Source organism: Vidua macroura, chromosome 2 (assembly GCF_024509145.1).
Source record: "Vidua macroura isolate BioBank_ID:100142 chromosome 2, ASM2450914v1, whole genome shotgun sequence".
NCBI classification, from domain to species: Eukaryota; Metazoa; Chordata; class Aves; order Passeriformes; family Viduidae; genus Vidua; species Vidua macroura.
This window is the reverse complement of record NC_071572.1, coordinates 96,012,042-96,037,224: the sequence shown is the minus strand read 5'-3', so window position 1 is coordinate 96,037,224 and position 25,183 is coordinate 96,012,042. Positions and strand designations below refer to the sequence as shown.

Here is a 25,183-nt window from a genome sequence, read left to right as displayed (position 1 = left end):
GAAACGTGGGATGAAGGATGTCACTTAAGCTCATTCTGTTAACTTGTTTCAGCTTTTTCTTGCAGCAGTTTTATGAGTCATTGTACTTGGCTTTCCATAAACTGTAAGAACAAACAGTGAGGACGCATTTCACCATGATAAATGCAGACCTACTGCTCTCCAGAGTGACTAAATGATGAATCTTATTGCACCTAAAATGGACAATGAAGAAGGTGCAAGCTTAGAAAATGAATGAGCTTTTTTTCCTATTGCAGGAATACAGGTAGGATTATGTGTGGTGCTCACATTTATTGAGGAGTCTCTTGGAGGTTTCATATTATTTCTTCTGTGAAATACCTTCAAGCAGTGTCTCTTTTGCTGACTTATTAAATTGCAGCAGAGTGAGATTTTTGAGAGGCTTATTGAACTTGGGGATAGAGTGACATGAAAAAAAATATTACAGAATAATCCCACTTCTTTTTTACTTTATTTGTAATTTTTCTATGGACATGTATTAATTATAGCAAAACAGGAGAAGCTCTTAACCTGCTGAAGGGCAAGGCTAATTTCAGCATGACCTGAATTGATTTAGAGCAATGGTGACTCTAGAGAAATAAGGCAGATATTTGCATTTACAGATGTAACTTATTAAACTGAAGAAGTCTCCCTGAAAAGCTGCTAGAGACTGTGATATTTCTGCTGTAATATAGCTGTGTTTTTTCAGATTCTAGGCTCAATGATTCACAGACATGCAGCAAACAGTGTTGCTACTGTGAGATGCTGCCAAATCTGCCTGATACAGGTAAATCAGTGCTCCGCAAGATCTGGTGATGTCCTAACATATCTGCAGTTGCTGGGGCTGATGTTCAGGCATAGCTCCAGAAACAGCTACAGCAGTACTCTCTGATCTCAGAGAAGGCTGCTTAAAGGACAAGCTGCTTATTCAGAACACTGGTTCAAATCAGGGCCAAGTCTGGCTTGACCAGAAGTCCCTTCTATCTGCTGTTTTGTATCAGTAACCTCTGACACCAGTTACACACAGTAGTACAGTTCTTGGTGACTGTGCACATGCCTGTTATGATCTTCTTACTGTGACTTTATTGGGAACTTTGACCTAGAGGAAAATGTGGATGTGAAATTCTTTTTGTCTGCAGCAAAGGTGAAGTGTGTGTCGAGGGAAGCTCTCAACTCCTGTTCTTTCTTACCTTGTCTCGTGCTACAGGGAGCACTAAGACTAGTAAATTTGAGGAAGGAGTTGGGATTTTAAAGCTACAAAGGTCAGTGGTGGTCTCTGCATGACATTGACAGAAGATCTTGAATAATTATTCTGATTCCTGCAAACACTCTCAGTAAAAAAGGAATGCATATGCTTTGTATTTTATATGTAAATAAACTTGTGGTTTAGCTCTGAAGAAGTGCAGCCTGGAGGGATGCCAGTGTTGTCTCTTGGATAATGTGCTCGCTTTTATGTTTTTGTATTTAAAACTCCTCTTTAATGATCGTGCTTAGAACAAACCAAAAAAAAAAAAAACAAAAACAACAACCCTTTACACCTGTTTTGGAACTCTAATTCTTGAAATTACCTAGTATTATCCTTCTACTGGGGCAAAAGGGATGACCAGATTTTCTTGGCCCTTATGTTGGCATAGTTCAGTTGAATCCTTTGTCAGCTCTTGAGCTTTGACTTGAGCTTAAATCAGTGGTGTTTTTGTTACCTACCTTGTAGTCTGAAACCCTTGTGTCCAGAAGTTCTCCCAAGAGACTGCCATCTCCACACTCCTTCCCCTTTTGGATATACACATGGAGTTGTGTAGCTTGCTGTCTAACCCCCCTGGTAAGGTCAGGGCTTAGAGGAAGGGGTGTGTGTGTTCTGCAGGTATAACAGAGACTTTGTTTTCTCCATGTACAGAGCAGCTTTGCTGGCAGGGAGGGAAATGAATGACTCTGTGCTCAGCAGGAGCAGCCTGTTGCTCAGCCCTGAGTGGGGAAGTCATTGATTTCCTGTGCTGCTAGGCAATTGCTGCTCCATTTCCCTTTGCCAAAAGCCTGATCTCCCAGATGGCACTGGGGACATGATGATAGATTTTTTTTATTGCTAAATTCAAGCTGTGAATTATTACTGGGAGGAAATCCATGGTAAATCAAGCATTTTTCCAGTACTATTTGTAGTTGGGAACTTCTACTGTGACTCCTGCTGGAGCTCTGAAGGTTCTGGAAGAGCCTGTGTTGAGGGGCTAAATCTTACAAATCTGTGATTAAATCTTTCAATAGCAATAAAATCCTAAAGCTCTGAGTCAAGAAAAGTAATTTACTGTAAGGATAAGAGAATAAAGCTCTCCTGAAATTGTTCTTTGGGAATATAACTTGGAGACAAGCTATTCTGTACTGTCCTCTCTTCTGAATTATATTATGAGCTTTGGAATTGCCCTTCCAAAGCAATAATGAATCCCCTGTATTGTTAGTACAGGTGGACAGTGTGGTATGTATATTGTTGTTGGATACTATTGTTAGATGCCTCAGGCTAATAAAAGTAGCAGGAGTCAGAGACTTAACTGGGCATCCAATTAGGTGGTTGTCCTATACTGACACTACACATGGAAAAATAATACTTGTAAATACTGAAATACTTGTCCTCAAATAGTCTCGTTAGTTGTGATGTTTTGATCTAAAATATGTTAATAAACATTTTGTTCAGTTAAGAGGAATTTAAATGATGGCCTCTAAAATTTGGTGACAATGTAAAGAGCTTGTATTGATGGAAGAGGTAGTACTTAGACAATCAGAATCTCAGGAAAGTTTAATTGTTAGGAAGAAAGCTCTCCTTTGACATCCAGTTGATTCCCTATTGCAAAAATCCCTTCCTGGTTTTGGAAAATTTAGTAAGTTTTGGTGCACATGATGCTTTGTGAGTGTTTCTTAGAACTCCAAAACTTGATTAAATAGGTGTGTTGTATTAAGCATTTCAACTTTTTATTCTGGAATAGCAAAAGAAAGGTGTTAGGGGAAAGCAAACCAAAAAGAAGAAAGCAAACTGAACGCAAAAAGCCTCAAGAAAGCAATCCTCAAAAAAAGCAAACCCCAACAAATTTAACCAATCTATCTCATTGGGTCATTGGCAGTTCAGGGACTAAAACTTGATGTTTTCCAGTATTGGGTGGGTATTGACTTAGGATTTCATGCATTACTTTAGTTTTATTTTAAGAAGAAAAAAAAAAGTTTCTCCTTAATACAGACAGGATAACTAGTGGCTTATTTGCATTTCCTTATAGCCCATCAGAATCTGTATCTTGACTTCAGGGTCTCAGAAGCCTTAGAATATCACTTCATTTATGCTAAAAAGGGCACAATATACAACTGCAATCTGATTATAAAGCACATCAATGGCCTTAATTTAGCATACTTTTGCAGTTTGATTATTAATGACTCCTCAGAGCTGGATCAGTTTCACACCATATCTGGAATAGTTTATGTATACTTTTATAGATATACTTAATTTCTACTGGTACAAGGGTCTTTTTACTCTAGAGAAAGAGATGGAATTACTTCCCTGTACCACAGTTATGCATTAGAAAATGGTGGGACTCTTAGAATTGTTTAACAGTCTTAGAGCACAGGCCAAATTCAAAAACTTTCCAGGGGGAGATCTTGAGGCATTTTCCTTGCCAGCTTTGCTATGTAAGTAAAATGAAAATAGAATGAGTAGGTGTAATGGCTGCCTGTAGGAATACAGATAATGAGGGCATGCTCTTACTATAAGCGCTACTCAATTTTTTAGGTTAACCTGATGTTTAAGTTCATGAAGAGATATTGTCAGTGTTGGCCCTTAATATCACATACTTGAACAGAGAAGGAACACTTTTTCATGACTGAAATGTGTCTTGCTTTACTGTAGCTGCACTGTTCCATTTTGATTTCTATCCTTTCCGTAACAGAAGGTGGCATTTTTAGTTTGACGTGCATTAAAAAATGGCCTTCTAAAAGGCAGTGTGTGGACACAGTGCAGACACTGAGGACACAATCTGTGTGTGGAGATAGAGCCCCGTTGCTTTGTTGAAAGCTATTCTCTTGTTTCTGTTTGCTTGGTGAACTTCTAGAATAACACCAATGGCTAAAATGGGAGAAAACTAATCAAGGTCACATTTAACAGCAATATTGTGAGACAGTGCCATTTTTAGAAGTATTATGATGTGTATATTTGCAGGGTACTTACAGTTTGCATGTTTTGACAAAGACTAAAGGTTGGGCAACAGTGCTTTGTTATCTTGTACATGCTCCGTGTGCTTTTGGCAGAACAAACATCTGGTTTATAATAGGACCTACTTATTTGAACAGGTGGCTTGCTTAGCTTAACAAGATGCAATCATGCAAATTATTTTTCAGTTTATGCATTATGCTGTTGATTTGACTCCAGACAGATAAATGGTCAGTGCCAGAGATACCACAATAAAAGTCACTATCTATTGGGGGTTTTTTTACTCATAAATATGTTATCATAAATCAAATTACCTTTACAGGTATGAAATATAGTCATAGTTACTTAAAGACATATACCTTACAGAAGGTGTAGTGTGAGGCATAGGATGTCCCTCAATAGCCTTGTTTTAAGTCATTAAAATAACTATTGAAGAATTGTGGCTGCAAGGAAAGGGAACATCACAGTGCCGGAAAGCTGGAAGCTTATTCACTGAGTGTAATAAGCTTTTACTTTTTAGTGGAAACCCACTACAAACTGGCTATGTTAGGATGCAAAAAAAACTCCCTCTCCTGTGGACTTCTCTTTCTGAAGACATGTGATATTGTAGTTTTTAAAAATGAATACTACTGTTCTGAAAAAATACTCTCCTAAGGGAGCAAAAGCAACTGTTTGCACCTAGACCTAAAATGCGCTATGTTTTTTGTGGTTCTTAACAAGTGAAAATTTGATCTGATAATAACATCTGTATTGTGCAGTACATTCTTGGCAATAGGTACTGTTTTTAGGATATATTAAACATCTCAAATGTGTTTCTCTAGACCTGGATTGTCCTTGGTACAGAAACACCTACATAAATGAAGGTAGGTATCATTCACAGAATAACATTCTCATCTCAGCATTTGGGTAGTCTGTATTGTACAACAATCTAGACCAGAGGAATGTTATCCAAAATAAAATTTATATGCAGCAACTGGTTTTGTGTGTGCCTGTAACTTTGATTCACATCAGCATTTGTAATCTTAATATAGAAGGTGCATTTAATTTTAAGGGTGACTGGTTGTGCACGTTCTTTGTATTTGTGAAGCTGTAGCTATAGCCCACTCAAAACAGCAGGTATTGTCCACATGTTTCAAAAACAGGAAGAATGTTGAGTGCATCTTATCTTCTGTATCTTGGCACAGTAACTCTATCTTCTGCCTTTTGTTTGAAGGCATAAGGGTGATGTTGATTGAGCAGAGAACAATGGTGAATTCTCTGTGAGGTGTAGCTGTGCAGATCCTGACTAATTGTGAGAAAACATTAAGTAAAATTACTTCTGCAGCTCACAAAAACATTTTAACAGGGAAGCAACAGCTCTTGAGATGGTACTTAATACTGGACAACCTTCTGGGGTCCGGAAACCCATTGTGCTTACACTGCATGAGCTGTTCTTTCCTAAAGGACTTCTAATGTGAATGTTAGAAGGCCATACCAGTCAGAAAGTACCTGTGCTGCTCATTTTAGACATGAATTTTAGGCCCTGTCTGGGCAATTCTGACAGACCACCATGTTATATAGCTATGAGAGACATGTAAAAAACCCTGAAGAGCACCTCTCCATCTTGTAATGCACCTCACTTTCCCTCCTTCTTGCCTGCCGTATATTTAATCAAAATATTATTTTTTTCCCTCTGGAAGATGTATAATTTCTGGCTTTTGTGTTTTGAAACTGATTTTGGGGAAGGATTAAAAAAATGAGGATTTTTCTTAATACTGAGGAAAAGGTCCCTTCTTGAAGACATGATAGTCTGAAAAAAAACCCCAAAAATATCAATGAATGAAAATTGCATGTTTCAGCAAGTTGCTGGCAATTGATGTTATCCTAGTGTTAGAGGTGAGGTCCTTGAACTCTTGTGCTTCTGTACAGGCTGTTTCATTGTCAAGTTATGACATTGACTAACAATTTAAATTGTTAGTCAGATAAAGTTCTCTGAGAAGGAGTGAACAGAAGCCCATTCCTGACTGAAAGCAGTGTGTGTTCATTCATTTGTTTAAGGTCGGTTCTTATTAAGCTGCGACTGACAACTGTGTTGCTTTGTCTCCAAAAGCTTCTCACAATAGGAGTTTCCATGGTTGCCAGCTGGCATCCCACAGGAACTGTAGACTGACTTTGAAAATTGAGATGAGAAGACGCCATCTTCTGCATCCTTTGGAGAGGCTTGTGTGCTGCTCAAAGCAAGAGCTGTTATTAGGTGAATGAGACTGAAAACTTGCTTACCTGCTTCAGAATGTGTTAAATATCACATAAGCTGATCTTAGTGTCTTTAAAGATATCCAGATACTCATTAGAGAGTTTATGTACTGTCAGAAGCCTTTCTTAAGGAAGAGTAATTTCTAACTCTTAAAGGTGGAGTTTTGAACTGTGTGAAGAAGTGTTTCTCAGTGGAAAGGAGATGGTGTGGTCATTCAGAACTATCCATTTCTAGAATAAGGATTCTTTTCCTCTACATCTGGCCTTTGTTTAAATATGCAATGTAACCAAGAATAGCTTATTATCCAGTTAAGTTCTGATTTGTGTTTTACTGACTATTGGCAGTAAAAGAAAAGAAAAGCAATCCATGAGGGAACATCCTCAACTGTATGATATTGTTGTGGAGAGTTTCTGGGGTTTCTTTGCTTAGTTGTTTCGTGGAAGAGAGTTTGGAAAAGTGCTTGCAGAGTTCTCTGATGCTGTTCAGCTGTTTTGTAGAGACAGGCATGAGATTACTGGTGGTCATGGAGAACAGTTTCCACTGCTCGGTAAAACACAGTCCTTGGGACCAATTAAGTCCTTAATGAACAGCTGAAACCTTTAACCTTTTTATGATGCTTTCAAACAGTAGCCATCCTAAACTTTCTCTGTTCTGCTCCCCCTGCCTTATGACTTCATCTGAACCAAATGAGATTGATGGTTTGAAGATTTTTACGGTGTATTGTCAAACTGTTGTATTCACTGGGATGATTTTGTTTGTACTCTCTGAAGCTCTTACTGTTAGTAATGTTTTTTTTTTGGTTGGCAAAGTCTGTGTTTCCTTTCTCTTAAGTGCTATGATATAATGATCCTTTAAAAAATCATAATGGATGTTGGATTTGCTGGGTTCTTCCTGTTCAGTTCTGTTTTTCCTTCTAAAGTTAGTTGTTACAAGAGAACCAAGAATTTCTAGCCATTTTGGAGAATCTTAAGCATCATCTAAAGAAAAAACCCAACATTTTCCTCTCACAGTTTTTTGTAACATGTTTCCTTCCTGAGAAATTAAATTATACTTTTCATAGGAAAAATTCTTAATTCTGCCTTGTAGCTTATGGGAACTTAAATATTTCCTTTTAAATATAAGTATTTTTGTATAATTATCTCTTTAAATGTTGGGCCTTGAATTCTTACACAAACACTTGGAAAACCTTGGCAGTGCCTGTTTTGAAAAAAATTGAGTTAATGAACTAAGGGATAATAACTTACTCAAGCTCAAGTTTGAGCACCTACCTGAGATTTAGTGCAAGTATGTCCTTGATTACTTGTTTCTTTCCACTTAGTTTCCTATTCAACAACCTTTTGCCAAGCTGTTGTGTAGAAGATGCTTATGTGAATGATGAATACTGAGAGGACAAACTACATAAATATTCTGTCATTAGCTGTGTTCTTCTCTGAAAACTAATCCTTGCATTTATAGGAGCCAAGGTCTTTCAAATCCTTCAAAAGGCAATTGATACTGGCAAAATAAGTCAAAAATTACTGACAGTGCAGGAAATTGTAGTGACATCCCAATTTTGTACCTTGTTTTTCTGATTAAGTTTTTATGAAACCAGGTTCTTTTCTGAAACTGCAGTAAACTGTGAAACATTTTGTGTTCAATACTTTGAAGCTTCTTAAGCCATACACTTTGCTGTTGCTTGTAGTGAGTGTCAAGAAACACAAATATTTTTGAATATTCAATGTAGTTAGTCTGGAATTGTGTCTTGTGATTCTTCTGTAGAAAGCAAGTCTAGGGCAATGACATACTTTTGACGTGCTCATCAAGTTATTCAAGATGAATTCAGGTCTCAACCTCTTGAAGGATTCTTTCCTGTGTTGGAGGTGCAATTCAGATTCTTAGATGTGAATTTTGGGACTGAAACGGAGAGGATCTTCAGGGATAACAGTATTATGTAATATTAAATCAGTGATGTACTATGTATTCTGCCTCTTTCCCCCTCCATTTCTCTTTAAGCTTGAAAATAATTTGTTCAATCCTGGAGGAAGTATTGACTTAATCTCTTCTGAATCTATGTCCCAGTACTGTGTTCCAGTTCATGGGGCCAGACTGTCCAGACTCAATCAGATTTAGAAACTAATACAATTACCAGTTGGTGAAAATGTTTCCATTGTACTGAATGCAGTAATGCTCTGAGAATGGCTTAGATTTTTATATATAAATCAAACACTTTTGAGACTGTTTTCCTGATGTCACTGGTTAATGGTATACAAGGTGTATATCACATTTTTTCTTAAATTTTAGTAAGTACTTTCTCCTATGTTTTACCCCAAGAAACTTCTGAAGTAGGTCAGACTACCTGCTACAAGCAGGTGATTTTGCTTGGCAAAGCTGCTGAGAAGGGAATGAAGCTTCTTCCATAGGATTGAATCCTTGAAGTCATAGGCCGAAGAGCAAAGAAGTCTTTTGGGACCTGAGGACAGGACATAGTACTTTACACATAGATAAAAATGAGCACAAATGGTTCTGAAATTATCAGAGGTAAGTGAGTGTAACTAGAGAAAGCAAGGCAGAAGACTAGTATGCTCCCATTGGAAGCAGCAAAGCTTTATATAGGGTTTTGAATTCAGCTGGATGATAACTGAAAATAACTCACGTTAAGTAGTTAAGGCTGATTGCCTCTCCCAAATCAGTTGCTCTAGTGGATTTGGTTTTCCATTAAATGTTGAATCTCAGAAACTTCTTTCAAATAAAACTCCTCTGAGCTTTAATAGCTTAAAATTGCAAGAGACATGTACTCATCAAGTGAATAGAGTGTTTCATCACTTGAATAGCGAAATGTCAGTTTGAACTGCTTTTAATTATCTTTTTGGTTTGGTATAAGCAATGATTTTTTCAAAGCTGCCAGGCAACAGGGGACAATTGGGGGCATCTTGTGGAATAGCCAGAGTAGAATGGCTTTGATTAAAAGAGAGGGAAGACAGACATTGACTAAAATGGATATGTTGACTTTTTAAATAGAATAGTGTTTGAATACCTGCCTTCCTTTGCAGACAGGTTATATATCTGTTTTACATTAATTTGAATTGCAAACTGCAGCTGCTGACATATACCATGCATCCAGAAGCTAAACCTTAGCTCTTCCTTTATTCTAGTTGTCCTTGAAATATCCTACTATTTCATTTTCCCTTTCTTATTCACCTCTGAATAATTTTTATGTTTCTGAAGGTTTTCCAGGAGTCTCCTTAATTTTCTTTGATTTTTTAACTTCTTGTGTCTTTCAGTATTATCTCCTTTCTTGATTTCTAGTCACAACTCCTGTTTCATTAAAATCTAGCAAATTCTGAAAAGTTGTGCTTTCTGTGGAGTTTCTGTGTGTGAAATGGTTTCCTGAGCACATCTCATTTCTATAGTCCAGCTCTTTTGTTCTGTTAGTATATCTTAAACGCTTATAACTAAGATTGCTTTAACCTTCTGCTGTTTCCCATGTATGAAATTTGTGTTTGCATTTACACCCATACAAAATCTGAGTTAAAGCTAATGCATTTTATGGAGTGTTTAAGAAGCATGCTTGCATGCTCCTTGGTGAGGAAATAACTTTGAGAGGGAGCTGAGTGTGTTGTGGGAATGGTCCTGGCACACTGTGCACTGATAATGAGAAACCCTGTGTTTACACGAGAATTAGCTCATGGATGCTGTAATTCTGTCTCACTGATTCAGAATAAAAATGTTAAAAAACGTAGAAATTCACAATCATGAAGAAAGCCCATATATGGCCTTGTTGACTCTGATACACAGCAGTTTTTGGGGTTTTTTGCCCATAGCTACTATAGCTATAGCTACATAGGCATGTATAGGGTCAGTGCCCCTCTGTAGGTATGATGGTGCTAGCAGGGTTTATTATCTCCTGTCATCTGAGTATCCCATACTGTTTGAAATGCTTTTGTACTTCTTTTATTCTTGCTACATAAAAATATTTCCTGAGCTCCAGTACCTTCACTGTTCTGTACATTTGTGAAAAAGAAGGCTGCCTATAGGTCTTAGAGAAAAGATATTTGCATGTTTCGGTTTCTAGACCAGAACACATCTGTTCTGGGGCAGATTGAGGAGCATTGTGAATACTCTGGAGTAATTTGTTTAAATAGAGTGTGATCTTGATGAATTAGGAGCACGAACTGCAATAATTGTAAAATTTAATAAAGCAAATATGAAGCAGTTAATGTAGGGAAGAATAATCAAGTGGCCTGTCAGAACCAGAGGAACAGAAACCAGATGAGAGAGCAGTGAGCACGATGTGAAGATTTTTAATGCAAGAGGTGTTGAACATTGCATTGGTCTGAGATGGTGGGAGAACATGCATGTAGAAGTGTTTAGTGCTTTTGCACTTGTTAGCATCCTTGTGAATGCAGTTGTTCATATCTGCTTTTTTTCTTCAGGGATAGGCAAACTAAAAATTCTGTACCTTATCTAAAGAAAATTGGACTAATATTAGCATTGATTTGCCATCAGTACCTTGAGGAAAGGTTGAGAGAGACAGAATATCTTAAGGGATGAAATAGGAAGAACAGGGCTATTCTAACAAGCTAAGGACCAGAAACATTAACACTTGTTTTTTTTTGTTTTGTTTTGTTGAATTTAACAACAAATAAATTTGAGATGAACATTTGATACCTGTATTCTGGACATGCCAAGTAACTAGGTAAAGTCTCTCTGGGGCTCTATTTCTGTAACAGAAGACTGAAATGAAAGAAAATCTTTTATAATCATGTATAGGTATTCCAGTAGTCAATGTGTGATATTTTGAGGTAAAGTATTTGTCAGAATGAATACATTTACTCAAGAAATTTTGTTCTTGATAAAGAGTGATTCAGTTTAATTTCTTTTTAATCAGACAATTTCATGAAGACATTAGGAAGGAATGATGCTATGAAGCTAAAAGCAGTTTTAAAACATTTACTGAATTTTAAATGTGGGACCAAAAGAACAAATTGGTTAAGATTTATAGGAATTGTTATAGATTAATGGTATTTGTAGGATTGTCATCTTGCTAAAAAATGCTTTCAAACAAAATTATATTACAGCTTGATTTAAATCCCGTTTAAGCAGCACTATTTAAATGAAGTGGCCTGGTACAGAGCCTGCTGTGCTTCATCCTTTGGTTGTTTGTGGGGGGAGGTGATGAGACTGAAAGGATGAGACTTTCCTTTCTCTGGCAAGTCTTCAATGACACTGTAGGAGGAGTAGCTTTTAAATGCGGCATCCCTGTAAAAAACTAACCTTTCCATCTGCAGATGGGGGAGGGCTGTCCTAGAAAAGATAATCTAGCTCTGGTTTCTCTTGTGCCGAGTCCAACTGAATGCCAGTCATTTTTCACAGCATTCAGTAGGAACTGTTCTCTTAAATGTTACAGGAGGAGGAGGACAGGAATAACTGAATGTCATTTTGTACCTCTGTAGGAAGAGGAAAGCTTTAACTTACAGGCAAATAATCAGAAGGATCACTGAAGTTAAGAGGTGGGTGCTGTAAAAGGAATGACTGATACTTGAGTCTCTTCACCACTGCTCCCAGTTCCTCCCCTGGCTAGGAGAGGCTCTCCTTTGGCTTCAGCTTCAAACTGCAGCATCTTCTCCTGGTGCAGCACTGAAACAGAAACATTATGATTATTATGTAGTCCTCATGCTTACCCATTTTTTTTCCTTCATGCTTTTATTTTTTTTAAAGCAGTCTGTCATGACTTCTGAAATCCTGAAGTGACAAGCAGCTTTACAGCTCCAAATTTTCTCCCCTGGAATAACCTAGGTAGAGTGTGTGGGAAGGTTTTATATGCCAAATCAGTGATAGTCTGTCTGTACAGTAAGTGTTTCTGTTCTTTGGGAACAAAGCCTCACTAAAAATGTGTACCAAGTTTCCTTAGCTTTATTCTGTATTATTTTAGATTACTACCTGGAAATAAGCCTTTTAACTTAGTACCAAAAAAACCTCCAAGATAAGGAAAGGTAACAAATAATTTGCAACTTGTCAAGTAGAGCTGGAACAGTTTTTCAAGGTGCAGTGGGTGTGTGCTGCATTAGAAAGAACAAAGATTCCACTTTTCCACCTTTGCAGTCCTAATCAATGTTAGGCAAAATGATGGATAACAGATAAATGGGACACATGCAAAATAAGACCAAGACATTTTACCTTTATTGAGGTGTACATAATTCCTTTCTAAATTAGTATTTAATCTCAATCACTTAGAAACAGTGGTGTAGAGAAAGGTATGCTGATTACTAAATAGTGGACATGAAGTTGAGCATGAGACCAGATAACTGCTCTATGTGAGGGGAGATAATAGACAGAAATTGAGAAGACAGTATAAAGTTGTCATGGATGATGCTAGGAGACTGCAAGAGTGAAGCTCACTGCAGCACAGAGGAATAGTAAGGAGAGAAAATATTCTAGAAAGCAGTACAGGGCTACTGAAGAGACATGAAAAGATGACTTGCCTTTTACACAGGAATTTCTGTTAAATGTAGGTCAGTAAAAGAAACCAATTTACAAATCTGTGAAACTCATAGGAGCGCTGGGAGTAGAAGAATTACTGGTAGTCCCTGCTGGGGGAGAAGCAGCTGTCTCCTGGCAAATCCCAAGTAATGCATCCCAGAGAAGGAAGAGAGGAAGGACTCCAGGCTGTGGAAGGGTAGATGCTCCTTTGTTTCCAAAAACATAACAAGTAATTTAGAGAGTCATCTGCCATCAACATAAGCTGTGACATATCCAAGTATTTATGACACATCACAAGTGACTTTGGCAAAACTGTAGAGCTGAAGCTAAGTAAGGGTTTTCCAAATAAAAAATTTAGCAGACAAAAGGCTTGGTAGCCCAGCTTTGGTTTGTCTTTTTAGTGGAGCCATGATTTGAGTTCTTCCCTTTAGGCAGCTATGTTCTGCATAACTTTAAAATACCCTGTAGGCTTCATGTTATCAGCCTTTCTTTCCCAAAAAAGATGTAAGTGCTGTGAATAATTCTATTCTGAGTCAATTGGCTAATGCTAACAAGTGTCAGGTATTGTGACACATCCTGCAATAGAATAGTCAACTAAATTAACCAGGCTTTTTTGGTATTACTCTCATTCATAAAATTTTTGTGAAACTTTTTCAAGACATCATTCCCTTGCTTCTAAATTGTCATATAGAGGAGAAACAGACCTTCAGCTAATTACCAACACTGCAAAACAGCTGAGCAAACTGTTCTCTTCCTAGTTTTCTCCCTTCCTATAGGGAAGATGTTATCATATAGGGAAGGGGCAGGGAAGCAAAGAGAATGTTGGCTTAGAGTTTTTCTTTCCTTCCCCCAAAAAATGTAAAGTTATTTCCTGAACAAGGATCTAATTAATCTATACCAAAAAGATATTCTTAAAAATTTTTTACAGGCCTTGCATAGTTCAGGTTTCATTTTTTTTTGAGATGTCTGCATCAATCCCTGCTACTCAGTAATGTGATCATGTGGGAAGGGCAGGTTGGAACTCTTTTGTGTTCTTATGTACACATACACCCACAATCCAACATGCACATCGGTTCTCTTGAGAACAAATACGGAGGCAGATTTTTTTTCTGGGTTTTTTTTTTCTTTGGCTTGTTTGTTTCTTCCAATCAGTGCTGTCTCTGAAAAAACCCCTGTGCTATCCCAGTTACTTGTTTCATGTGGATTTTCACTCTCCATCTTCTTCCTATATCTTGTTGTGATGGCTCAGATTTCCTTCAGCTTTGTGAAGTTAGTTCCTCTGAGAACTAGTACTGAGCCAAGCCCATCTGGACTAGTCCTTTAACTGAAACAGATGGCTTTATAAGGAAATCGTTTCATATATGGCATAGCATGTGCAGCTGTCTTTGGAGAGGAAAAAGTTATTGGGAAGTTTGGGTTGGTTCTTCTCTGATCTTGCTCTGTCACTTATAAAAGCAAACAATCTGCCACTTGCTTAAAATATTTGTTAAAATCTTTTCGAGCTGTGGAAAAATTGTCACCAACGCACTCAGTATTTTACCTTTGCTGCTGCTCCCTAGAGATATAGAAGTGTATTGCTTTTATATGAAAATCTGAAAGTCCTCATTTTCAGAGAGACTGGGCTAATGTTTGTTACTACTTATAAAATCACAAAATCATTTAGGTTGGAAAAGCCTTTTAAGATCACTGAATTCAACAATTACACAGCACTGCCAAGTCCACCACTTAACCAATGTCCCTGACTCTCTTTTAAATAGATGATGATTCAGGGATGGTGATTCCGCCAGTTTCTTGTTCAGCCTATTCCAGTGCTTGACAACCTCTTCTGTGAAGAATTTTTCCCTAATGTTCAACTGAAACCTTTCCTGATGCAACTTGAAGCCATTTCCTCTAATCCTATCACTTGTTATGTGGGAGAAGAAACCAACCACCATGTGGCTACAAGCTTTTTCTGGCAGTTGTAGACAGTGATAAGGTCTTCCTTGAGCCTCCTTTTCTCCAAGCTAAACACTCCCAACTACCTCAACTGCTCCTCATAAGGCTCCAGACCCTTCCCCAGCACCATTGCCCTCCTCCAGACCTGCTCCAGCGCCTCAGTATGCTTCTTGTAGTGAGGGGCCCAGAACTGGACACAGGCTTTGAAATGTTGCCTCACCACTGCCCTGGTCCTGCTGGCCACACTATTGCTGATACAGACCAGGATGCCATTGACCTTCTTGGCCATGTTCACCTTCTTGGGATCATGTTCACCTGGATGTTGGCCAAAATGTTTCAGAATAAAAAAGGATCCTTAATCCACTGGATTTTTCACTTTGAATTGAGAATGAAGTTGTCAAAATAAGCAGTAAACTGCATTTATCACAACTGCTGCCTTCTTCCTACAAGTTAATAATTTGAAGAAAAATTGGAGATGCAACCTCTTTGCTGGGTAAACTGAATTCATATAGGTGGTAAAGGATGGATTTAGGTGGGGAAGAATGGCTTTTCACTCACTGTTTGGAAAATGTCTTCTAAGTATAATGCTGTCAAGTATCTAGGTGCAGTTTTATTGACTGGTTTCATGAGATGATGGGAAGTTTAAGATGACTTACCAGGCTATGGCTTCAGTAGAAGAAAATTGGGACTGTAATAGAGAGTGTATCTTTACCTGCTTCTTCAAAGAGCAGAGAATGTTCAATGATGTATTTCAGTGAAAAAAAGTTAACACCCTACACGCTTATAAAAACTTCTTAAACTTTAGGACAAAGGTTATAAAGGGCAAAGAATGTGTGCTACCCACCTTCTTTGGCTCTTGGCTAAGGTGGCAGTGCCTCTGACTCTTCTAAGGCATTAGAATATACAAGCTGTTGAGGTATAAAGCCACTTCTGAGACATGTGAGAAACTTATCTAGCTGTCTTACACTTCTGTCAAGAGAATTTGGTCTGTCAGTGACTGGTTAAAAGAACTCAGATTCTTTGTGTCCTGTTTGATATTTCTGGGTTTCTCTAAGGATAGCTCAAAAGTTATGGTAGGTCTGTTAGAGCACCATAGTAGAGAGAACCTCTCAGGCAATATTTGGTACACCAACCCTTCAAGCTATAAGAATGAAATTATATCCTCTACTTACTTCTAACCCTCTGGAGAAGCTGTATGTAGTAGTGTTTTTCAGGTTCTTAGGTAAGGCTGTCTGTGTTGGGAAATAGGCTGTTGGTGTGTAATATCATATGCTAGAGAAATATCTTTCAAGACCTTATAGCTCAAAAATGACTTCACTATTCCATGAAAATGAATGGAATCTGTGCAGAATTTCTTTGTTTACATAATACGAACTCAGGGACTTGTGCAGTTGGGATGCATTTTTTTTTTTTGCGTTTATAATTTACAATGACTGATTGATGTGCAGCATTTCTCCAGAGCAGCTGTTTAGCTCCACTGGGTCTTACACACCTGACAGTCTTGGTGATAATCAGCACTGGTAACACTGGCTTTCACAGTTAATTGAATAGCTGAGCGTGACTGACTTCTGATTTGCAGAAAGCATTAAGAGGATGCATTTTCTTTTAAACTGCTGAGGTTCTGGTCTACTTTCCCCTGGAAAGAGTCTATGGACTATTTATTTCAGTCCTCACTTCTTATGTTTTGTACCTGTAAGTCTGCTTAAGTCAAAATAGAGATTTTCCAGCAGTTCCAGTCCTGACAGCCAGTCGGATCCACCTGTGTCTGGGCTCTGGAGAGCAGGGTCACAAGTTGTGAGTTAGTTAGATATGATAGTTAGATAAAGTAGCATGCAATATTTAACTTTGAGGAATTTTATGGCTGAGTAAAATGGACTCGGGTTGATTCCCTCAGTGCTGCAAGTGGACTTTTCCCCTTAAGGAGGTGAAGTAGCCAGGACTCCTGTCACTGGTGCTGTGTCTTGCAGTAGTTAGATGGTCAGTAAACAAATAGTTGCTACCTAACCTGAACTCTGTGGAGATGTCATGGTGAATTGGAGAGGTCTGAGGGTAACGTGGCAGGAGGAGAATCCATCCCATGCCCGTTGATGGGCACCTGCCATTGGTGAGTTGCTGTCTCTGAGCAAATGTATGCAGGCTCTCTTCATCTCTTTCTCTGGAATGTAGCATTCTGGGGAGTTAAGTTGCCTGGCTAGGCAGCTGAATGAGCTAGTTTGTTCTTTGAAGAGAGAACTTGCTGTCATATTGGTTTCCTTTCTAGGAAATGCAGCATGTGGCCAGGCTTTCCTCACCTTGTTCACTACTAAAAATGTATGCCTTGAGTGTGTTCTCCACATGTGCACATACTCAAAATATGTCTCTGGTGAGAATGCATTCAGAGATGGCCATCTCTGGCATGTCTCTAGTCAGTAAAGAAGAGAAAATATTTTCTACTAATAGATATTTATAAATGAATAAGCAACTTGAACATATATTTCTTAGCTCAAGTGATCTATGATCATTGTTCTGCTTTTTCACTGTGTTAACACTTGTTTTATCCAGCTTGCAGATATTTTGGGCACACTCCTCAACAGTTGTCTGTGCCACTTTCCCTCAGCCTTCCTCTTCCCTGAAAGAGAATACACTGGCTGGCATGGAAAGCATTCCTCTTCAACTGCGGTATAAATCTTCAGGTGTATTTGCCAGCTTGAACCAAAGGGAGAAAGGGGCTGCTGGCTGCTGATGCAATGAAATGTTAGCTCTTTGTAAGTCCAATTTTACAGAAATAGTGAAAGTTACAATTAATAATTTAGTATTTTCATTTCTGATTCTTTTAATAGTGGGAACGCTGTAGGAAGTAATACAGAATATACCCACCCTATTTAGGGTTGCCTTTATAGTTGCTTTGTTTCAGAGTTTTTATAAATTAGTCTCTCCAGTTTCCGTGGCAACTCAGTTGTCTGCATTGGTTGCCAAGAAACAGCTTCTGCCGCACAAAGGGCAGGGACACTGCTGTGGAGTGATTTCATTCTTGGCACTAATAGGCAGTGGAAGTGAAAGCTTGATATTCCAGGAGTGTGGCCTCCATATTGGCTGTTAGAACTTTATTTTTTTTTTTTTTAAGTGTAATTGAAGTGTTGGCTTCTTTAATGCAACTAAGCCAATACAAACCTCCTGTTATACACAGCTACAGAATGCCTGTGGAGAGATGTAATAGTTACGTAGACATAAAGTACTGGAAAACTCTAGTTTTGAGAACAGTTTAACTGGCCGTACGGGAAATCCTGTGATTCCCAGGTTTAAAAATTGTTTTTACAAGAAGTCCCAGTTCTGTGGCTTGCAGTCAGCAATTAAATGTTCTCCTTCTATATATCCCAGCAAAGACAGGATTAAAAGTGAGCACTATTAGAATAACTCTTGGACGCATGGCTCCCTGGGCCCTCTGGAGTCTAAAAGTTTTTTCCTTATTTGACCTGTGGTGGGACTACAATCTGGATTCCCATCTGATCTTTCTTTCAAGAAGAACAAACTGACACCTGTCATCAGTTCTCTAAAATGAATGCAGGCAGAGGGATCATATTGTGAGTCATAATTCTGCATTAGTATAAAATTTTATTTTTGAGGCTGCCTTCCAGCCGTCAGTTCTATGGCTGTGAGTTTCTGAGTGCATGGTCTCAAAGTAACTAAAGAATTCATTTGGGACTTCAAATACTTTCAAATGAGAATAATATTTTGCCTTTTAGTTTTGTAAGTGGTAATGAGGATAAAATATTGTACATCACACATAGACATAGTAATGAAACCTGTTCCATGAAAGAGTGAGAGAATTGGACGCTGCCTAGGAGACTGGTGTAGATATAGAAATATAGGGTCTTTTAATCTTAGTACAGAATTTACAGCTCAGATTTAGTCTGCCTTTTCTCATTGATTCTCTAAAGAAGGGCCATTACTGTACAGTGTTACATGAGTGCTGCTCTTCACTGGAGTTTGAGTCAATCAGTATTTGGAATAGCTGCAAGGAGAGGGAGTTGAGTAGTATAATACAAAGTAGTTTTTTATATGCCGAAATGTAGATACTCTGGTGAAGGAGAAAAGCTGTTGCATGGCATTGTCTGTCCAGGTGTTTAAAAAAAGAGGCCAAGAACAGCTGTTTTCCTTTTTAGCTAAAATGTCTGGAGGAATCTGGAATTTCAAGGCAGCTGACAAAGTACAAGGAAAAGCTGAGCAGTTAGAAATTTGATAGCATATCTGGTTCTATGGCTTAGGCTAAAAGCAACATTACCTGTAGCCACTTTGCCTTCCCAAGGACTGAGCAAAATACAGCCTCCTAAGGTAAGTACTGCCTAAAAGCACAATGATTGCTTTCTAGTTTATGGACACTTTAAAAAGTCCTTTACCACACAATACTAGCTCTCCTTTTGTGAACTGGCATGCCTGCAGGCTGACTCTCAAGATTTCTTCTGGACTTGAAGTAGCTTAGTTTAGAAATGCTTTGGCTTTGAAAAACTGGAGTTAAGTCTCTGAATCCAAGCTGGTGCCTCTGCATGGTCCTCTCAGTTTGATGGATTACTAAGTGGAGTGCAGTTTTATCTCTGCTTCTGTTATCACCATTATTACTGATTTTTAAATTTTCTTTTTAGTTTCTAATAAAAAATGCAGAAGTGCTCAAACCTTTCCTGTTCTGTTACAGTAAAATAATCTGTTGTTTCATAGTGTTTGTCAAGTAAGTTACAGAGCAGTGAGCACGGATAAAACTACTGGAAATCAGAGTGAGGAATAACTTGACTTAATAATCTGTTTGAAAAGCTAGATATCAGATCTCAGGTATGGTATTGCACCTTAAGCAAACTAACTACATTTTTCAAGTCAGGAATAAAGCAGTGGGTATGATTGTGGTATTTCATAGGGCAAAACAGAGTCCTCAACCACACTTGGTTTAATCTGAATGCTTTGAATAGAGAAGAAGAATGCAGTTGAATATAAAGGAGGAAGTTGCCTATCTTTTAATGAATGCCATAAATAGCAGCCTGTTCTTTGTGCTTGCTCTCTCTTTCAGATACTTAATTTCATGATACAAGCCCTACAATGTTCTTTAAAAACCTTTTGGGTATTATTAAGTGGGGAACATTAAATTCTTTTTCTGCATAATGTTCTTACAATAATTTGTAGTTGCCCAAATAGCTTTACAAGTCACTTGAGGCATGATTTACCTTAAATTTATATAAATCAATTAGATGCTAAAACACACTTAATGTGAAAGTTATAGCATGGACTGATCAAATCCAGGCAACAGGATTAAGTATTTGACCTAAACTTGTCCTTTTGAACTAGATGCAGGGCAGCACTCGAGCTGTAGACTTAAGGAGATGCTCTGATGTTGTAATCTTCAACCAGACAGGTTGATTGAAGAGTCAGTGATCACTGTTTAAATATTTATTAAATAAGAATGTGACAAATACCATTTACAAGAGAGCAAATGCCATTGCAATACAATTCAGTGCTACTCTCTGAATAATTATTAGATCTTTATGTAAACAAGATCAGTCATGCAAATTGTATGGAACCTGGCTGAACTGTCATTTTTTTTCTCCTCTTACATAAGAGTCTTTAAAATCCTGATTTGATACAACAAATCCACACAAATGTTTTATGTAAAATGCATGTCCTATATTCCATCTCTCCTTACTGCCTACCTTGACAAAATAGAACAAACTACTGAATACACACATGAATATCAATTTCTGAAGAAGTCCTTATTTTTGCTAGCTCAGTAATTGCTAAAAAGAATGTATTCCAACAGAGGGCTTGAATTGGAAAAAAAAAAAAAGCCCAGGTTGGTGCCGTTTACATGAGGTGGGATTGCTTTGTAACTTGCTGATGTTGCCTGGTGTGCTCACATTGGCAGGATGTGCTTCCCAGCCTGGCTGTGTCTCTGCAGCTCTTGGCACAGAAGGTGCATCAGCCAGCCCTATCCTGATGGCTCCTCCCAGATTTTGGTACCATCAATGTATTCTTGTTTTGATCTAGAGTTGGAGAATGTCTCTGTTCAATAGTCTAGTTTTCTAATAATTCAGTCTCATAGGAAGGAACTGAATGATGGTTTTAAGGTGTTTGTGCTACCTAATGAAGCTTACAGTCATTCCAGTTTGAGGTAAGAACCAATTTCTCATTACACTGCCTCCAAAGTATCTGGAAAGAAAAAGAGATGCTGAATTTAACCATGATTATTTCACAGCACATCTTAAAATTCAAAACACTAAAGCTTAGCCACAGTCTATGCTATGTGTTAGAGCTGAGCTGTGAGAAAATTCTGTAAGCATACTAATATTGCCTTAAGAAAGGCATTCATCTGACCAAGTAAATAACTTCCTAGAAATCTCTTTGGGTTGATTTCCCTGTGAGGGTAATTCAGAAGAATGTTATCGCAGAATTGAGACTCTTCTGAAATATCAATAAAACGCAGCAGGTGACTGGAACTTACAATATAATGCAAAAAAAAAAAAAAAAAAAAAAAGGCTCCAAAAACTATCTGTTTTGTTCAGCTCCTAAAAATGGACTCATCCTTTCTTTAGTCATAGCCTGGCCCCTCAGCTGTTTGGATTTTGGGGAGACTCTTTTGCCCACATTTCTGCATGAGTTGATGAAAATCTCATGAGTCATTCTTAGATTTATATTTTAGAATATTTGTTCTTTGTCTCTTCTGTATGCTGCCTTGTTGTTAAACCAAGCCTTTCCAATGGCTGCATATAGGGAAGTGCTGGTCTTGCTGTTTTTAACTGTCATACTGATGTACCTTTTTACCTAGTACTTATTTTGCTACCATTTTAAATAGCAGGTAATATTTGGTTACATTAAGCTGGACCTCTTATTCTGAGTAACAGAGACAATTCATAGTAAATTGGGATGACCTCAGCAGGATGAGGAGCAGGAGGACAGACATTTATTTCTGTAAACTTGTGCAATTTAAACTTGTGCAATTTTTGCCCTTGGGACTTTCTTTTTTTTTTTAATGTATGTTGTGAGACCTTAATGGCTTTGGCTTGTCACAAAAGCTCTATCTAATAATACTGACAATTAAAACACAAAAGGAGAATATGCTTCCTAGGGTTTGAAGTTGGCTTAGAGGTGTTAAGTCTGGTTTGGTTCAGCTTCCAGGGTTTATTAAAGCATGTATATGGGGAAAAGCTCTAGGGTAGGGTATCATACTACTGTGTTTAATCACTCAGTCTGGAGCTTCTAAATTGCCCACAAACCTGCTGCTTTGGTTGAGGGATCAACAGATGATACTGACAGTTTTTGTGCCCCCTTTGAAAGGGATCAGAAATGGTTTGCAGTAATGACCAAACTTGAGAGATAGTTTTTTTTCTTTTGAACATGCCCAGGCTTGGCTAATTTTTCACAGCAGTGGCAAAAACCCATCCTGTGATTTGAAAGTGAAGCTGTATTTATTATTCACACTTGTTTTCAAGGGGGAGTCTTGCAAGAAATTATTTTTTCAGGCAAAATGCTCCCTATTCTCATTGCCCCTTGTTTCTGAAGTTGATGGATTTTTTTTTTTTTTATCGTGCTTTTAAATTTGAAGAGGAAGCAAGACTGGTACACTAGCTCAGTTTGCTGAAGTTTATAAGCAGCAGGGTACTCCCAGTGGCTATGCTGGGCAGCCTTCTTAGGTGTGTCTGCTTCTGCATCTTAATAAGCACAGCTGCAGGCAGTTTTTGGGAGGGATGAGTTTTAGATTCTGTTCACCATCAGCAAGTGACAGCTTTGGAAGGCTGCTGTTGGTTCAGTCCAAGAAGCCCAGTGTTGAAGGGCTGTGAATGGCAGGCTCTTTTGAGCCAGCTGAATGTCCCTTGGCAAGGTGTCTGCAACTGCTTCTGGTGTTTGGTGTAGTCATCCCTAGAGGGATCCTTATTTTGTGAGTTGAATTACATGGGTTATGTGTATATCTTCAGAATCTGAGTTGGATTTCCCCTAATTAGCTGGTTTGCAGTTTCTTCGTTGCTGATATGAAAGAGGGAAACAGTTTAATCTGTTACCTTGTGTGCTGAATGTTAGTCATCATGTTTCTACATTAAATCAGTTATTTATAATAGCTCAGTCTTGATTTGTCTATGATCTATGCATCAAACCATAATGCGTCTCTTGGTTGCTTTCTCGTGATTGCTGTACAGCATTTTCAGAATTCTTCTGCTGTGAATCATTATTTGGCAGGTAGATGGAGAACTACAGGATCTAGCTGAAAACGGACAACTTTCCACATTCTGCTGATCTTGGCCATATTGCAGAACAATGGTGGTCTCTTGTACTTAGGTTTTCTGAGTCTTGTGTGATATTTTAGACAAGCTTCTAATCTTGGTTTTGGGCTTATTGTCAGAAAAAAAATTGTATTGAATAAAGTGTCTGTGCTATATATTAATGTATAATGTCTTTTGTTGTATTGGTCCTCATGTACAACTCCAGGACAAAAAGCTGTTTATTTTAGCATGGCTGCTTTCTCAGCATTCAAACTAGTAGTGATATCAATCTCTTTTATCTCAGACACTTGAAAACAATAGACAAAATGATCATGATTAGCTTAAGAAGTGGTGTGCTTATTTTAAAAATTAAAAAAATATGTAACTTTCACTTCCTTTCCCTGTCATCCCCTTCATCCCCTGCCTTGTTTTACCCCACCAGATGCTCTTCCAGACTTTCAGCTGGGAATAGCTAATAGTTCCCTGGTACTGCACACTGCATGCTGAATTCTAAATTGAACAAGTATTGCATAATTGCCTGACACCAGAAGCAGGAGGTTTGGGGAAATTACCAAATATTGCATGACTCCTGATTAAAATTTTGCATTGGGAAGGAGTTAGTCCCACAAGTGCAAGCTAGGGTACTGGTATGAAACAAAGCATTGTGCATGTGCAGTATAAAAATGAAAAACATATGTAATACTACAGTGCCTTGAAGCAATTGTGAGAACATGTGAGCCTGCAGTGAAGTTTAAAATGTGTGTAATAAGCACGGTGTGTTCTCTCTGCTCCTGCTGGTACTTTTCCCCCTTAATGCATTTTCACTTCATACAGCAATTTATAGTTTTATGAGGCTTCTTTGTCCCTCATCTCCAAAATTTATTAGCTTTTGACTACATTCTGAAATTTATCCCCTGTTCCCAGGGCTTGTCTAAAATTTTGCTCTAGAGCAAGAAATTTAGTGTCCAGTCAGGAAAAAAATACTGGAGATTACAGTAGTCTTTTAAATAACTAGATGCACCAGAAGTAAATGCTTATCAGGCAACATAGTGTTTGGAAACAGATTTGGTGGCTAATGCAGGAGACATCAAATCTTCTAGTTAGTGGCCTGTAAACTAATGGTTAGGCTTCTCTGCTGTGAGGCAGTGTGGGATTCGTGGGATTCCTGTAGCTACATTTCAGAAACACCTCTGTACTCTTGCCAAGATTTTAAAAGATGTTTGTGTACTTAGCTTCCTGCAGCTAGTATTAATCTGAAAGCCTTATTAGATGCCTAACAGCATCATTAGCTGCCTAAATACCTTTTAAACTGTTTGTCTTTGCCAAAAGGACCACAAACTTTGCTGGATTGTTCTTTTAAACTCAGCTGTAATAGTCAGGTTTCTCAGCCTGAGCTAAGGGGTAATGTCAGGTAGAAAGTACATATAAGTAAACCCAGACACAGTTTGAGGTCTATATGATAGGGTTTTTCAGGGTGTACTTTACAGGGAAACTGGGGAAGGTACAGGATCTGTGAGTCTCAAGAGATTGTCAAATAGTTGTTCAGTGAGCCATATAAAGATTTCCCTTCAGAGAAAAGTAAGGAAAGCCAGTAGGAAAGTGGACTGGCCTTGGAGTTTCAGTTCAGTTCCTAGCTCTGGTTCAAACATTCTGAATGAATGTGCATCACACTGTTTTTGGAATAGGGCCAGGGACTCTCTAACCTTCTACTTAACATTGTCTCCATAACAAATGATTCCTAACCTTAGCAGCAACGTAGTAAAATAGAAATAAGAGATTTAAAAAAAATAACCCATAGGGCTGAGCAGCAGATGCTGCTTTATACAAAGGCAGCTAAGGTAGATGCTTTACTTAATGGTGGCTTCCATTGGTTTCTACCAAGCAATTCCTGGAATAATCTAAAGTCTTCTATCCTACATTTCAGCTTTTCAGCTCTGCTGTGTATCTTCCCTGTTATTCTTCAGAGCCTCAACATGAATGAGCACTGCATACTCTCTACTATGTAAACTGCCTTAGCGTATAAGTTAGAAGTTATATGTTGTCTTAGGCAATTAATAATTTTGTAATTTTTTCACTGTACATTAAGATTCATAATCTATCCCTATCTATCCCTAGCCATGTTCATTTATTGAATTTGGACTGCTTTTAGAGAGGTTTGCTGGAGAAACTTTT

At 38.1% G+C, this 25,183-nt stretch overlaps 1 protein-coding gene across 3 annotated transcripts in view; it reads left to right on the top strand.

The window, feature by feature from the left end:
- The window catches only part of DCLK1 (doublecortin like kinase 1), a 237,517-nt gene that overhangs the window by 13,719 nt on the left and 198,615 nt on the right, over positions 1-25,183 (top strand). The gene's annotated exons all lie outside the window — the stretch shown is intronic.